General features: G+C 43.1%; 1 protein-coding gene and 1 pseudogene across 4 annotated transcripts in view; one reads left to right on the top strand and one right to left on the bottom strand.

Annotated features, from left to right (window-relative positions):
- MSANTD7 (Myb/SANT DNA binding domain containing 7) overlaps positions 1 to 16,514 on the top strand; it is a 501,345-nt gene that overhangs the window by 368,815 nt on the left and 116,016 nt on the right. The window lies entirely within an intron of this gene.
- LOC132226706 (mediator of RNA polymerase II transcription subunit 4-like) lies at positions 3,003 to 4,438 on the bottom strand (annotated as a pseudogene).

The following is a 16,514-nucleotide window of genomic DNA, read 5'->3' as shown; positions in this document are numbered from 1 at the left end:
CAGAGAGTAGATGCAGGCTTCCCACATCTTTCCTCCTTCTGGATGTGAGCCCCATTCTACGTGCAGCAAAACACCCTCCTCTACAGTCACCCTCCACTTCCCCTTTCTACCCGGTTCTCTCCTATTTTTTAAAAAAATTTTTTAATTGATTTTTAGAGATAGAGGAGGGGAGAGGGAGAGGGAAAGAGAAACATCAATGTGAGAGGGAAACATAGATCGCTGCCTTCTGCATGCTCCCTCATGGGGATCTAGCCCACCACCTCAGCATGTGCCCTGACCAGAAGTGAACAGGCAACCTCTCGGTGCACGGGATGACACCCAAACAAGTGAGCTACACCAGTCAGGGCCCCCCTTCTCTCCTTTTGATACTTTTTAAAAAAGCATAACAGTACAACCTCTAGTTAAGAACAAATCCTGTTGCTGCTGCCTAGGACAATAGTCTTCAAACATTTTTTAAAAAATGAAGTCATTTTAGAAAAAGCCATCCCACCCAGGCCCCTATATAAGTCAGTAAGGATTGTAAGATCCTGTCCTGGCTTCCTATATCACAGAACCCCAGAAAACTTTGGAATAATTTTAACACCAATTGCTTAGGATACTGAAGAAATGGAAATGATGGAAAAATTCAGCATCAGGGAAGAAACTCTTCTTGCTCCCTTAGCTCTTACAAATGTATGGCAAAGGAAATAAGACTAATTTAGGCCTACTTTTAAGAGAGTTTTCTTTGAGTTCTTTCATTTACCCATTTATATTTATGGAAGCATCATGACCTGGGTCAACCAAATAAAGAAAAAGAAAAAAGAAGAAGGGGTAGAAGCCAAAAACTGTGAGTCATATAGAACTAGATCCAATTTAAAAGAATGAACAGGAAATGTCCAACATCACAGCATGAGGTTCAAGTTAAAGAAACAAACTCTACTGGAGCGTAACAAGAATAGAGTCAATGTCATGGGCTCATAATCAAAGCCAGAGAGAATGTCTAGCACAGTCTTTCAATCTGGAACTTTCTTTCAGCTAGGTTACTTTATCTATTCCTAGATCTAAGTTAATGGTCATGCTTCAATCTCAGCTTCTGCCACAGGGGAATTCAAAATATGACTTGGGATGGGAAGGCCAGGTGCTCCATCCCTTGCTCCCACCATTCATGCAACCAGACCCACTATCTCTGCGTTTAGCAGGAGAATCATGCCTCCCTCAAACCCTGCCTATCTCTCCCACAAGATTTTCCTCTGCTGATCTGAAGTAAAAATTTGGTTTTTCCAACCATATCAGATCCCAGATTTTGATATTCTCAGATATATCTACACTAATAAAAGAGAAACATGGTAATTGGCGTACGACCGCTACCCTTTTCATTGGCTAATCAGCGAGATATGCAAATTAACTGTCAGCCAAGATGGCAGCCGGCAGCCAGGCAGCTTGAAACTAACATGAGGCTTGCTTGCTTCAGTGACGGAGGAAACCAATGTTCCCCGCCTGCGACTGCAGGCCTCTGAGCCTGCAGCTTCAAACATTGTAACAAATACCGCTGGGTTTCAGCCAGCAGGATCGCAACATTGTATGCAAAGGCCAGAACCTAGAGCCAAGCCTCAAGCTAAAGCTGGCCCAGAATTTTAAAAAAAAGGAAAAAAGGAGCGGTTGGGAGCTTCAGTCACCCCCAGCCTGAAAACAGCCCTCAGCCCCTCACCCAGACTGGCCAGGCACCCCAGTGGGGACCCCCACCCTGAAGGGTGTGTGACCAGCTGCAAACAGCCATCATCCCCTCACCCAGGCTGGCCAGGCACCCCAGTGGGGACCACCACCCTGAAGGATGTGTGACCAGCTGAAAACAGCCATCATCCCCTCACCCAGGCTGGCCAGGCACCCCAGTGGGGATCCCCACCCTGATCCAGGACACCCTTCAGGGCAAACCAGCCAACTCCACCCGTGCACCAAGCCTCTATCCTATATAGTAAATGGGTAATATGCTCCCAGCACCAGGATCAGCGGAGCCGTGAGGCCTCCCGGCACCGGGATCAGCGTGACAGGGGGCAGCGCCCAAACCCCCTGATCGCCCTGCAGCTCTGTGTGTGACAGGGTGCGGCACCCCAACCCTGGCCCCCCGACCCCCACGGGCCCTGCTCTGTGTGTGACGGGGTAGAGCCATAACCTCCCCATCAGCCCTGCCCTGAGTGTGACAGTGGTGGCGCCCCAACCCCCTGATTGGCCCTGCTCTGTGGGTGATAGAGGGCGGCGCCCCAACCCACTGTGTGTGACAGGGGACGGTGCCCCAACTCCCCTATTGGCCCTACCCTGAGCGTGACTGAGGGTGGCATCGCAACCTCCCGATCTGCCCTGCTCTGTGCATGACAGGGGGCGGGGCCCCAATGCCCCAATTGGCCCTGCTCTGAGCCCGACCAGGGGCTGCACCTAGGGATTGGGCCTGCCCTCTGCCACCTGGGAGCAGGCCTAAGCCAGCAGGTCGTTATCTCCCGAGGGGTCCCAGACTGCTAGAGGGCACAGGCCGGGCTGAGGGACCCCCCTCCCCCCCGAGTGCACAAATTTTTGTGCACTGGGCCTCTAGTATATATATAATTTTAACAGTATAAACAAGTTGGTTTATTTTTTTAAATGACAATAATTACAAATAGTACAAATTGAGACATTTTTCCTGTTCCTGTGAGAGAAGCTGACAACCTTCACTTTCAGTAGGGTTTTTGATATTTTGATATGATGCACATTCAGTGATATGTTGTCTTAAAAAAACAACAACACATTTTCTAAATAATTCCAGGAGGCCTATTAGTGATATATACATGGGTCATTTACCTCAAATCTTATTTCCAGAACTACTATATACAAGTCCAACACAACTGGGCTAGAACAGGGTAAGAAGGCACTGAATTGAATAATATATTTTCCCAACAGTAATTTTTCTTTTTAAAATCCTCACTCAAGGATATTTTTCCATTGATTTTTAGAGAGAGTGGAAGGGAAGGGAAGAGGCAGAGAGACATCTATGTGAGAGAGACACATCATTGATTGCCTCCCTCACACGCCCTGACTGGGGCTCGGGATTGAGCCTGCAACCAAAGTACATGCCCTTGACCAGAATCAAGCCTGGGACCCTTCAGTCCATGGGCCAATGCTCTAACCTTTGAGCAACCAGCTAGGGCCTAACAGTAAATTTTGATTATTCTCTAAATATTCAACAAATGGTTTAGAACTAAAATCATGATTTTTGGCTTTACAAAGTAAATCTGCTGTGATTTTTAATGGGCTGTACAATTCCACTATGGTCAATATTACATATTTTTACAGGGTTGCTATTGTTTAAGAAACAGAATTCTACAGTATTCAATTCTGTATGCTTTTTAAATCAGAGTCACTACTACTGCTTGAGTAGTTTGTTGACATAAACTCTACATCATCTTCATTTTCTTCAGTATGCCCTGGAAGTTCCAACAAAAAGTCGTTACTGTGACTTGGCGGTAACATATTCATTGCCATGTCATTTGATTGCCAGGGATGCTGTGGAGCAAGCGTTAGGTGGAAGGGAAGCCCAGGAGCAGATGCATGCAACCGCAAGGCAGATGGCGACACAGGTACGGTTCCCTCCTGGAACAGCCTGCCCAGGCCGAAACTCCCACAGCTCATGCTCCCCCGCCCTCACTGGATAGCTGTGTAAAAAAAATGCCTCCACTCCCTTTTGGCGAGACTTCACTGACCCGTGAACCTCGCCCGGGAGTGCAGATTAAAGTTTCTTCTTTCTGACTTTCCTGGCTCTCTGACCTTGTCTCCTGCCCCGCGAACCTTACAGCAAGGACATCTGGCAATCTGCCTGCTGCAAGTGCATCTCCAGGTAAATGACCATTCACACCATTAGTGGAAGGATTGTTCATTTGACCCAATAATCCACTTCTCATCTCTAAATCGTTGGGTATGGTCTCCGTGGGTCCCCTGGAACCCAGGTCAGTGGGGTACACACAGCATTACTTGCACTAATCCTATGTGCATACTTAATTATTTCTTCAGAGGAGATAGCAACTTTTCTTGCCTTATCTATTGATTTCAGTTTTTCTTTTGCTTGGTAAACCGCTATCGCCAGTATTTGTTCGGGCTTCCTGTAGCTGTTTTTGTAATTGCTGAATATCACTGTCTCTCTTATCATGTAAAAGTTGCATTTCATGGTGGATTTTTCCCTGAGTAAGTGCCAATTTCATTAGTTCCTGAAACTCCCGATCTCTGTGAATTAATAACTCCAGCACCTGGTTTTCTTCTCCAGCCTGTAACAACTTATGGTTTCTTGAAATTGCCAGCATTTCTATGAGCTCCCTGGACAAGACCTCCAAATCTTCCTGTGCAGACAGCAGCCGCTTCGTGTGCTGTTGCCGCAGGCCGCTCCTGACCCGCCTCCCTGCCGCTCCTTCTCCTTTTCGCCCAAGGAGGATGTCGCCATGTTGCATTCCAGCCGCAGGGGCTCTCAGATATATATTTTTTGATGTTCAGTAACCTCTGACAATTTTATTGGCCTCCTGCCCCACAGCGGGGTGCCCCACGTCTGCTGCCTTTAACGCCTCAGAACTTTGGTGTCACTGACCTCAGACACCATTTTGCTGTCACCATCCTGCGGGTGGTGGTCTTTGAATGGACTGCATGGTGTGGTTCTTGTCCAGGGCAGCACCAAGATTGAAATCCTCCCCTTCTTCTAACAGGTGGAGGTAGGAGGCGATCTCAGCCTCCAGCTTGACCTTGATGTTCAGCAGGGCCTCCTACTCCTGGGCCTGGAGCTGCCCCTCTGCCCGGGCCTGGTCGGCTCTGACTCCAGCTGTAGCAGGCTCTCATTGAGCTGTTCCATCTGCTCATCACATTGCACATCTCCACCTCCTTCAGGCTGTTCTACAAATTGGCCTGCAGATTTCTCATCAAGTCCAGGTCAATCTCCAAGGACTGGACACTATGCCTCAGCTCTGTGAGTATCATCTCAGCAGCTTCTATTTCAGCAGTCTGTGTGGTGATCCCTGTGGTGCTCTCCTTGATCTACTGGGACCAGTACTTGTCTAGATCCTCCTAGTTCTTCAGAGCCAGTTCCTTATACTGGGCCTGGATATCCACCAGGATCTTGCTGAGGTCCTGAGATTTGGGGGCATCCCACTCCATGGTCAAATGGTAGGAGTTCTTTCTTTTTACAGCTGTGTAGTATTCCATTGTGTAGATGTGCTACAGCTTTGTTATCCATTCATCTGCTAATGGACACTTAGCCTGTTTCCAGATCTTAGCTATAGTAAATTGTGCTGCTATTACATAGGTTGCATACATTCTTTCTGGTTGGTGTTTCTGATTTCTTAGGATATATTCATAGAAATGGGATCACTGGTCAAATGGGAGTTCCATTTTTACTTTTTAGGAAACTCCATACTGTTCTCCATAATGGCTGCATGAGTCTGCATTCCCTCTAGCAGTGTACTAAGATTCCCTTTTCTCTACCTCCTTGCCATACCTGTCATTTGTTGATTTGCTGATGATAGCCATTCTGATAGGTGAGGTGATACCTCATTGTCGTTTGAATTTGTATCTCTCGATTTTAGTGACTTTAAGCATTTTTTCATATGTCTTTTGGTCTTCTGTCCACTTTGGAGAAGTGTTTATTTAGGCCCTTTGTCCATTTTTTAATAGGATTGTTTGTCTTCCTTTTTTTAAGTTGTATGAATTCCTTATATATTTTGGAAATGAACCCTCTATCAGATGTATCATTAGTAAATATGTTCTCCCATGCAGTGGGCTCTCTTTTCATTTTGTTGATGGTTTCTTTTGCTATACAGAGATTTTTCTTTTGATGTAGTCCCATTTTTATTTATTTTCTCCTTAGTTTCCTTTGCCCTAGGAGATGTATCTGCAAATATATGGCTACAAGAGATATCTGAGATTTTGCTGCCTATGGTTTCTTCTAAGATTTTATGGTTTTACAACTTACATTTGAGTCTTTTATCTATATTGAGTTTATTATTGTGTCTGGTGTAAGTTAGTGATCTAGTTTTTCTTTTGTTGTTGTTTTGTTTTTTTTGCATGTACCTGTCCAATTTTCCCACCATTTATTGAAGAGGCTGTCTTGACTCCATTATATGTTCTTGCCTCCTTTGTCAAATAGTCATTGAACATAATGACTTGGGTAGATTTCTGGGTTCTATGTTCTGTTCAATTGATCTATATGCCTACTCTTGTGCCAGTACCAGGCAATTTTGAGTACAGTGGCTTTGTACTATAACTTCATGTCTGGTATTGTGATTCCTTCAACTTTGTTCTTTCTCAAGATTGCTACAGTAATTTGGGGTCTTTTTGGTTCCATATAAATTTTTGGAGTGTTTGTTCTACGTCTGTGAAATATACCATTGGTATTTTAATTGAGATTACAATGAATCTATAGATTGCTTTGGGTAGTATGGACATTTTAATGACGTTGATTCTACCAATCCATGAACATGGTATATTCTTCCACTTGTTTATATCTTCCTCTATCTCTTTTTTCAATGTCCTGTAGTTTTTTGAGTACAGGTCTTTGGTTAAGTTTATTCCTAAGTATCTGAATTTTTTGTTGTAATAGTAAATAGGACTGGTGTTTTGTTTTGTTTTTTTCATTTCTCTTTCTGAGACTTCATTATTGGTGGGTAAAAATGTCATAGATTTCTGAATGTTAATTTTGTAACCTGCTATGTTGCTGAATTTATTTATTAAATCTAGTTTTATGATGGGGTATTTAGGATTTTCTAGGTACAATAGCATGGCATCTGTGAATAATGACAGTTTTCCTTCCTCCTTTCCAATTTGGATTCCTTTTTTTTCTTCTTCTTCTTGTCTGATTGCCATGGCTAGGACTTCTAGTACTATGTTAAACAAGAGTGATGAAAGCAGACATCCCTGTCTTATTCTTGTTCTTAGGGGAAATGGTTTTAGTTTTTGCCCATTGAGTATGATGTTGGCTATAGTTTTGTGATATATGGCCATTATTATATTGAGGTATGATCCCTCTATTCCCATTATCTTTTACTATGGCCTTCACTTTGAAGTCTATTTTGTTAAATATGAGTATTGCTACTCCAGCTTTTTAAAAAATTTATTTCCATTTGCCTTTACAAATTTTTTCTATCCCTTCACTTTCATTCTGTGTGAGTCTTTTGTTCTGGGGTGGTTCTCTTGTAGACAGCATATATATGGGTCATGTTTTCTTACCATTCAGCTACCCTTGTCTTTTGATTGGAGCATTTAAGCCATTTACATTTATGTTATTATTGATAGGTACTTATTTATTGCCATTCTTATTCTTTATGACTGTGTTCTTCTCTTTCTCTCTATTTCTTCTTCTTACAACAGTCCCTTTATCTTTTCTTGCAGTGCTGGTTTGGTAGTGATAAACTCTTTTATCCTTTTTTTTTGTATATGAAGCTCTTTATTTCACCTTCAATTTTGAATGATAGCCTTGCTAGAGATAGTCTTGGGTTCAGTCCTTTGGTTTTCATTGCTTTGTATACTATATGCTGTTCCCTTCTGGCCTAAAGTGTTTGTATTGAGAAGTCAACTGACAGTTTAATGGGAGCTTCCTTGTAGGTAACTTTCTGTCTCTCTCTTGCAGCCTTTAAGATTCTTTCTTTGTCTTTAATGTTTGCCGTTTTCATTATTATGTGCCTAGGTGTGGGTCTTTTGGGGTTCATCGTGATTGGGACTCTCTGTGTTTCCTTAACTTGAATTACTTTCGATCAAAAGAGTGTTAAATTTCATTCTGATTAGACCAACTTAGACCACATGTGCATTCCTCAACTAATCACTGGGCAAGGAAGGTGAACTTATGTTTATTATCTTTGGCCAAATCAGGGCCCACGTCTCCAGTCAATCCTAACCGAGCTTCACAGCTGCTATGTGATGGGGCTGGGAAGAATGGAAGCAGGAAGTCCACCAGTCATGTACATCTACCCCTGGGAGACTCTGTGGACTAATCACCTGCAGGGGACAGTGCTGTGTTCTACATATGTGGCTGCCAGTAGCCCACTCCCTTGACCTTTCGATATGGTGATATGGGAGAGCAATTTCCAAGAGGGTAGCCAGGCAGGCAACCCCAGAGGTGTCCAGGACACCAAGAGAAACACACATTCCCCTGCTTCATCTAAAGGACATCTTAAAATACCATGACTGTCAACACAATGTTCTGGGGGGAAAATAATTTTTAAATAGTACAAAAAACTAAATCTTGGTACTTGAAAATCATAATTTGGAGAATATCTCAGTCTGTTGCCTGCCTCTTGATCATTTCTTTGATTGCCCATCAAGTCTTAAGATTTCTTAGATGGGTATGGATCTCAGCTTACAAAGTTATAGAAGGGACATCCATGTCTTTATTTTCAAAGGCACTTAGATGTGACTCTGAGATCCAGGCCCTTGGATTAATCTGTGCCTGACCTCCCCGACATCTCTGGGCTCTGCCCCATATGGCTGCAGCATTATTTAGCAAGAGGCATCCCTCCTCTGTCCCTTCCACACACAAGCAGTTGGCGTTTTATGTTAAGTAATCCCATGGCATCCTTTTCTCTCACAGTCAGATTTGTCTTTCAAAGATGCTCATTCTGTAAGATGCACAACAGTAAGCTCTTGGACAGCTCTGAAAAAGAAGCACTCCCACGATCTTCCAGGGGCTAGGGCTTCTTCCATCCTAAGTGAAACTCATACCGCTCTTTCCCTTTAGTATTTCCATGGGAATTAACCTGAATTCAGTCACGCTCCAGCATGGGACAGTTTCATATGCAGACATCAAAGTCATGCATCCTGTCTATTGCACTGTTAATATCTCAAGTATGTAGATTTGTGTCCTCGGCAAACATGTAAATTATTAGGAGAACGGAGGATGAGAGCTCTGCCTTCCCGAGGTCACAGCAGTTTTATGGGTACAGTGGTTGGAGCACCTTCCCCACAATCAAATGCTGTGGCTACAGGATTTGGGGGGCCTTGGACTACTCAGCCTGAAGTAAGAATGTGAATTTCCTATTCATAGTCATTTAAACAACTTAAACACTCCCTTGGGGCTGATTATGCTTGGACCAGGGAGTCAGATGGAGTCATCACGCTGTTACCATCTCAGTCATCAGCGCAGTAGCATCTGAAGAGATGACAGAGTGCACTGGCAGGATTTTCATCTGCAGATCCACACACTGAAGCAATCAGGAGTGACTTTATCAAAGGAAACTGATAATCATGCTCTGAGTAATCTCATTGAGAATGTGGTGACCTAATCCGCCAAGGGTTTCTGGAATCCTGAATTCCTAAGGAAGGTCAATGTTACAGGCCTCAGTGGACAGGGAGAAAAAATATTAAGTCATACTGAGGCATTTTTCAATTATCCCAGTTATTCTCAAATGAAAAAAATATATAGTTACTATGGTGCTCCTGAAAAACCAAGAGATCCCAACTCTTCACAGATGCGTAGCCCAACAGTTAATGACTCCAAGAAAAAATTTAGATCTCTTTTTGGTGAAAGGATTCCTACCATTTACTTAATTAACACATCCATCAACTTACCTTTTTTGTTTTTTTTGGTGAGAACAGGTAAGTTCCACTGTCTTAGGAAATTTCAAATACATAATACACTATTATCAACGATAGTTACCATGCTATACATTAAGTCCTCAGACCTTATTCATCATCTAGCTAAAAAGTTTATACTTTTTACTAACCTCTCTCTATTCCCCAGCCACTGGCAACTACTTTTGTTTCTATGAGTTTGTGGTTTTGTTTTGTTTTTCTTATAGATTCCACATATAAGTGATGCCATGAAGTATTTGTCTTTGTCTGGCTTACTTCACATAATTACTTAGATTAATACCCTCAAGGTCCATTTGTGTTATCATAAATATAAGGATTTATGTTTTTATTCATTTAAAATAAATAAGGTACAGTTGAAAAATTCTAAATGTTATGTGGTAGTCAGTTCAGCTCCACATCTTCCAAGCTCTATCTAGAGTCTTAGTCATGAAGGAAAAATATCCAAAGTGTAATCGGACAACCAAGAAGTTCAGGCTGCCTGTCACTACTTGAGCCAATTAAGCAGAGACAGGGTTGAATCATTTATGAGTGTTTATCCAATAATACTGGCAGTATGGGAGAACAGCAGGTCATTCACAAAAATCAGCTCTGTACCCCACCATAAGCCACCTGCTTATATAGGGTAGGACAAAGATTCCATGGGGAAGTAGGGATTATAGGCATGGGAAGTAGGCAATGCAGGCTGGGGTGGGACTCCATTGTTTGGGCAACAAGACTGTTAATTCTTCCATGATAATAGGCAGTTCTTAAATGAGAATGGACCCCATTCCAAGGTTGACTCCCAGGTGGGGGGTTGGGGGGCATACAGCTCCCAGCCAGGTTAGAATGTCCTTTCTTTAACCAGAACAAGGCAATCATGGTTAATAGAGCATGATTAATATTTCCATAACCATAACTAGTCCTCAATATTCTATTTTTGTTCCTAACAAAAGAAATGCAACTTGGGAATTGAAGCTAAGACATGGCAAATAGATCGAAAGCCAACCTCATCCTAGCCTTGGTTCCTGTCTTCTCCTCTTCTCTGTTCTCCTGGAACGTCCCAGGCTCTCCTTATCACCTTAGCCCTTATCTATTTTGCTTTTCTCTATTCTTAAAATGACAGCTGTGATTGACATTGACATAGAAGTTTGGGTCAAGTATATTGGTCATATGCTTATTTTCTATCCTTGGGGCTTATTATATGGTGCATGTTAAGGCAACATGCAATCATAAAATCAGTTACAAATGGATTTAGCCCTAGACAAGCTTATGGATGTATCTGCCAAGGTGCATAGAAGGTTTTTTAAAAAAATATATTTTTTTATTAATTTCAGAGAGGAAGGGAGAGGGAGAGAGAGATAGAAGCATCAATGATGAGAGAGAATCACTGATTGGCTGCCTCCTGCACGCCCCCAACTGGGGATCAAGCCCACAACCCAGGCATGTGCCCTTGATCAGAATCAAACCCAGGACCTTTCAGTCTGCAGGCTGACACTCTATCCACTGAGCCAAACCAGCTAGGGTGCATAGAAGGTTTAATGTAGGGCTTAAAAGAAACAAAGAAGCTGAGTTAAAAAAAATAAAGGTGGGGGGAGGGAAGAGAAAAAAATTGTTATTAATAGACAACCCTATATAATAAAATCCTAATATGCAAATCGACCAAACGGCAGAATGACTGGCAGAATGACCAGTCGCTATGATGTGCACTGACTACCAGGGGGCAGATGCTCAATGCAGGGGGCAACTCCTGTGTTGAGCATCTGCGTGCCCCCCCGCCCCCCCCCCCAGAGGGAGGTGACCAGTGGCAGCAATCGGGGAGTGGGGCCAGCCAGCAGGTGGCGCCAGGCCGCCAGCCAAGGCGGGTGCCAGTGGGCCCCCCTTCCCCTGCTATTGCTCTGCTCACCAGTCGCCCCACAGATTGGCCCTGATCACTGGCCAGGCCTAGAGACCCTACCTTATATATTGGGAACAGTCTCTTAGATTTAAAAATTAAAACCTGGCTAGGCTACTCTAACACTGAAAAAACAGGATGATGCAGTAATGACATGCATGGACTCTGGCTTGCACATTTTGTGGTCAGCCCTGGTTCTGACACTTAAACTGTGTGACAAAACCAATTACTTAACTTCTCTCTGCTTCAGTTTTTCCACTCATAAGATGGGGAAAATGGTACTACTGTCTCAGAAGGATCATGTTATGTACTACTTTTTATGATCAGGGCAAAAAAATGTAGCTGCCCATACAACAGCAAGATGCCTTTCACCTGTATGAAAAGTATGGCCACTGGTGCATGCAGCACCCCAGATTGTGAGAGGGTTGTCTGACTGCTGGTTTAGGCCCAACATCCCCCAAGGGGTCCCAGATTATGAGAGAACGCAGTCCGGGCTGAGGGACCTCCACTCCACGCCCCCCCACCCCGCCCCTGGCACGAATTTCATGCACTGGGCCTCTACTTAAATCAATAAAAACATGGGATTTAAAATACAAGAAAATTAATTTAAAAACTCACTTTCTGTTAATCAGATAATTTCTGTGTCTTAGCTTTGATGGAAATCTTTGTTCTCTCTCCTTCCCTCCTTAATATCAAGAGCAGAGTCTATGTTTTTGTTAAGCAAGTGTGGACAAAAGGGGCCACATGCTGAGCTGACAAGCTCAGGGAAGGCCTGCATGGCAGTCTTGCAAACTCGGATACCTAAAGTAACCACAAAGGATGGTCTGAAATTAAACTTTAACTAAAAACAGTTATGGTGGGCAGTTATGTCCTAGGCCAGTAACTTCACTGACAAGGTGAACCTTTATCTTAACTGAGCCTATCTGTCTTTTTGCATCTATGATAACATACCCTTGAAATGTCTGGGTAACTTGTGACTTTCCTTTATCTGGAGCCCTTGGGGCACAACCAAATGTTCTGGGCGCCAGGACAGATACCACAAATTCCTTCATCATCATGTTAATTGTTCCTGCACCCACCTAAGTATGTGTCCATCATTTTACTTTTTATCCAATCCCAGGGGTTTCCCCTGCTTTGCTTATCCCTCCTCCTTAATCTATCACCAATGAATTTCATGTAACCCACCTATGTTCCTCCTTTGATTGCAATGTATAAATGCAGATGTAACCCGCCATTCTCCGGAGCATTATCTCAATTCTTTGAGGTTCTGCTTCCCGGCATATGTCAACAGTTTGGCTCAAATAAACTCACAAAAATTCTTTACAGGTTTCAATGGTTTTTTTACATTAACACAAGAGAATGATTTTGATTACCACTCACAAAATTCATGATTCTTACATACCTTTTCTGTATCCATCCTGGGAATATACTATAATTCCAAGGCAGAGGAAGTCAAGAATGCTCTTTAGTTCTCATTTTTAGAATGGAGAGCATCTACAATCCAGTAAAATGAGAACTGTTGTTCTGTGGTGGTGACTGATTGCTATCATGGTGACTTATGAGTGTAATCATTGGGTAGCATGAGTGATTTGGAATTTTATGATGAAAATTTCCATATACTTCCATAGAAGTCAAGTTTAAAACTTCTAGAAGTATATATTCCAGTTTATTTACCTTAAGCACAAACATGCCTTCAAATGTCTACTATGTGATGCATTTGCATAATTTAATGCAAACAGACATCCCATTTTCACTGACTAGGAAGAGCTGAGCTGCCAGGTATGGAGGCACTCAATTAAGAACACAAGCCAAACTGAAAGTATGTCAAGTCTTTAATCATTTACATTTAATAGTATAAGCAAGAGGCTGGACAGGGAAAGTGCCAGCTTCCTGTGTTCCATTTTCCCCATGGAATGGCATCAGAAGAAAGTTGAGCTGTCAGCACTGACATGGGGATTGTTAAGCCCAGATTTCAGGATCCCCAATAGACCATCAGGGAGCCAGCTGAGTCTGATGCAAAAGCAGATAGAGTCTTTATTTGAGCTAGCTCGGCTCCCTGACCACACTCGCCAACGCAGCGGCAAGCGGCAGAGAGAGAGCTAGCTCTGTGGGGAGAGGGGTTTTATAGGAGGGTTGGAGTAAGGGGAGGAGAGAGGACTGTGGGCCCTGCCAATTGGCCAGGTGCGAGTCAGAGTCTTGTTACACAGGATGTGGTTGTGTCTATGGCACGCACTTCCCTTGATTGTCATTGGTTAGTTTAAAGAAATCCTGGGTGTGGCTAGCAGAGGCCTGGGCTTCTGGGAAGAAGCTTCTTGCCGAGCACATGGCTAATGGCTGCTGCCCAAAAATGGGGGATCTGGGGTAAGATGGAGGGCGTAGCCCTTGCCCTTTCAGGGATGATCATACTACAGAGGGTCCTGCCATTTCATGGGCCCAGGGGCACAGGGCAGGGCAGGGCACCAAGTCTAGCATGGAGAGAGCAGCTGCCCCATGAGGTGAGGCCTGACAAGGAAAGCTTTGTAAATTGCCTATAGTTGGACCTGACAAATCACAGAGTGTTAACTAGTTAAATTAAATTTTTGGACAGGAACACGTGGTATTCCCCTGGGCAGACTGGTTCCCTGGTCCATTTGGACAGAAGGTGGAATAGCAAAGGTGGAAATTTATTGAAGAACAAGTACATAGACTCACATGTGGGGAAAGGGAAACATTCTCACAGCACAGATTCCCACGTGGAGAGGGGGAAAGAGTCCCACTGAGTTCTTTTTTTTCTCTATGGCTTATAAAGGCTGCAGATCTTGGTGCCTTGATATCCCCTCTGATTGGTCACTATTTCCTTGGACTGGTTACTGTAGTAACTTCTGAGCTCAAAGGTCTAATCTCACATGGGACATGTGAGGTTTTCCTCCCCTCCTTCTTTATTGTTTTCCTATTCCCTTTGGGGTTTCTTCATTTCCTTTTGGATGAAGGGCTTCCTTCCCTTTATTTTGTAAATATAGACCCTTTGCTGCTGTTTCCAACTCCCTCATTCTATGGAAATGTACCTGTTGCAGCTTTTAAGCTCCTCTATTCTATGGAAATATACCTTCTGCTGCTCTGCAGCCCTGTGTTTCTTCCATGGTCCCCTTAATTTCTAAAATTTCCTAAATCTGTCTTTTTCACCCCTAAAAATTTCTGTTTCACTAGGAGGAGGACTTCTCAGTTTGTTGGGCTACTTCTGGCCTGTAGGATGTTTTATTTCTGGGTTCTATTAAATACTAGTGACAGAGAAGCTTGAACTAGCTGAAAAAAAGGGAAATTTATTAGAAGGGTTTTGGGACATTCTAAATAATGGAAGGAAGGGGATGAATAATGAAATGATGGTAATGACAGTGATACAGTTGAGCTTTGGAATCAACCAGAACTTGAGTCTTGAACCTCTCCAGGATTTTCCTCTCAGCATTTCTCTCTGTGTTAGTTTTTTCTTATTGTGGCCTAATGGCCTTAGGCAAATGGAAACTAAAGTGAAAAGTTGCTGGGGTGGTTCAAATAATGAAAGGAATATGACTAATAATAACAACATCCGAGTTTCATATATTGTACAGTTAGCCCTATCTTTCCCAGTTCTAGTTAAAGAATAAAAACAACAACTCTGATTGGCCCTTATCTGGATCAATCACTGTGGATGTGGACCAATCACTCTGCTCCCATAGCAGAAACCTGGCCAAAGGACCCCACCCTGGCTATTGGGCATCATCTCTAGAGAAGAAGGAATTATTAACCAGAAAGAGCTATGTGTCTTTAAATACATGAGAAGAAATATCATTTTGGTACTGTATCTAAAATTGTAAAGGAAGAAGGATTATTGAGAACATTAGCCAAATAGCTTCTCATCTGCCAAAATACTTATTTTATAAATAGAGGAAACACCAAAAATCACTACATGGTTCACTAACTTTGTTTTTATAACTTCTTGGTAAATTCATTTACCAGCCAGTGTTTTGTTTTGTTTTTTAGCTCTTTCACTATCTCTTTCTCTCTTCCCCTTTACACACACACACACACACACACACACACACACACACACACATACACACACACCCCACTCTGAAAGTCTCAGCTTACAAAATGAAAAGCAAGCCCTAGCCGGTTTGGTTCAGTGGATAAAGCGTCAGTCTGCAGATCAGGGGTTCTGGGTTCGATTCCAGTCAAGGGTGTGTACTTGGTTGTAGGTTCCTCCCTGGCCTGGGCCCTGGTCGGGACTCATGCAGGAGGCAACTAATTGATGTGTTTCTCTCAAATTGATGTTTCTGTCTTTCCCTCTTTCTCCTACTCTCCCCAAAAAATCAATGGAATAATATCCTCGGGTGAGGATTAAAAAAAAAGGGCGAGGTTTCTGTTCTTAGAAGTGTGGACAAAAAGGAGACACACGCAAACCTAATAAGTCTGTGTGGCAGCCTTGCAAACTCAGAGACCTAAAGTAACCACAAAGGATGGTCTGAAATTAAAACTTTAACTAAAAGCAGCTTATTATGTGTAGTCATGTCTTAGGTGGGTATCTTCCCTGACAACGATCAACTTTGAGCTTAACTGAGCCTATTATCTTTTTGCATCTATGATAACATACCTGTGGAATGTCAGGGTAACTTGTAATTTTCCCTTTTCCGGACCCCTCAGGGCACAACAAATGCACCAGGGAGGAGACCACAAATTTCCTCATTGTTATTGTTAGCGTGTTAATTGTTGACTGTTAACTATCCTGTACCCACCTATGTAAAAGAAAGAACCAAGATGGCCATGTAGGTAAACATCAGTACTCACCACCTCCCATACCTACATCAAAATTACAACTAAAATACAGAACAACCATCATTCAGAACCACCTGAAATCTGGCTGATGGAAGTCCTTCCATTAGAGAAGTAAAGAAGAAAGCACATCGAGACTGGTAGGAAGGGCAGAGGTGAAGAACAGGCTGGTCTGACACCCACGTGTGGGGTGTTTTTCCAATTGGGAGGGATATTGTTATGGAATTGGAGCAGAAGAAGAGACAGTTGAACACTCGGAGGTTCAGGGAAGGAACCAAAGCAGAGCTGCTGGTTA

Source organism: Myotis daubentonii, chromosome 1, assembly GCF_963259705.1.
Source record: "Myotis daubentonii chromosome 1, mMyoDau2.1, whole genome shotgun sequence".
Lineage (NCBI taxonomy): Eukaryota > Metazoa > Chordata > Mammalia > Chiroptera > Vespertilionidae > Myotis > Myotis daubentonii.
This window is presented reverse-complemented; position numbering and strand designations above follow the sequence as displayed.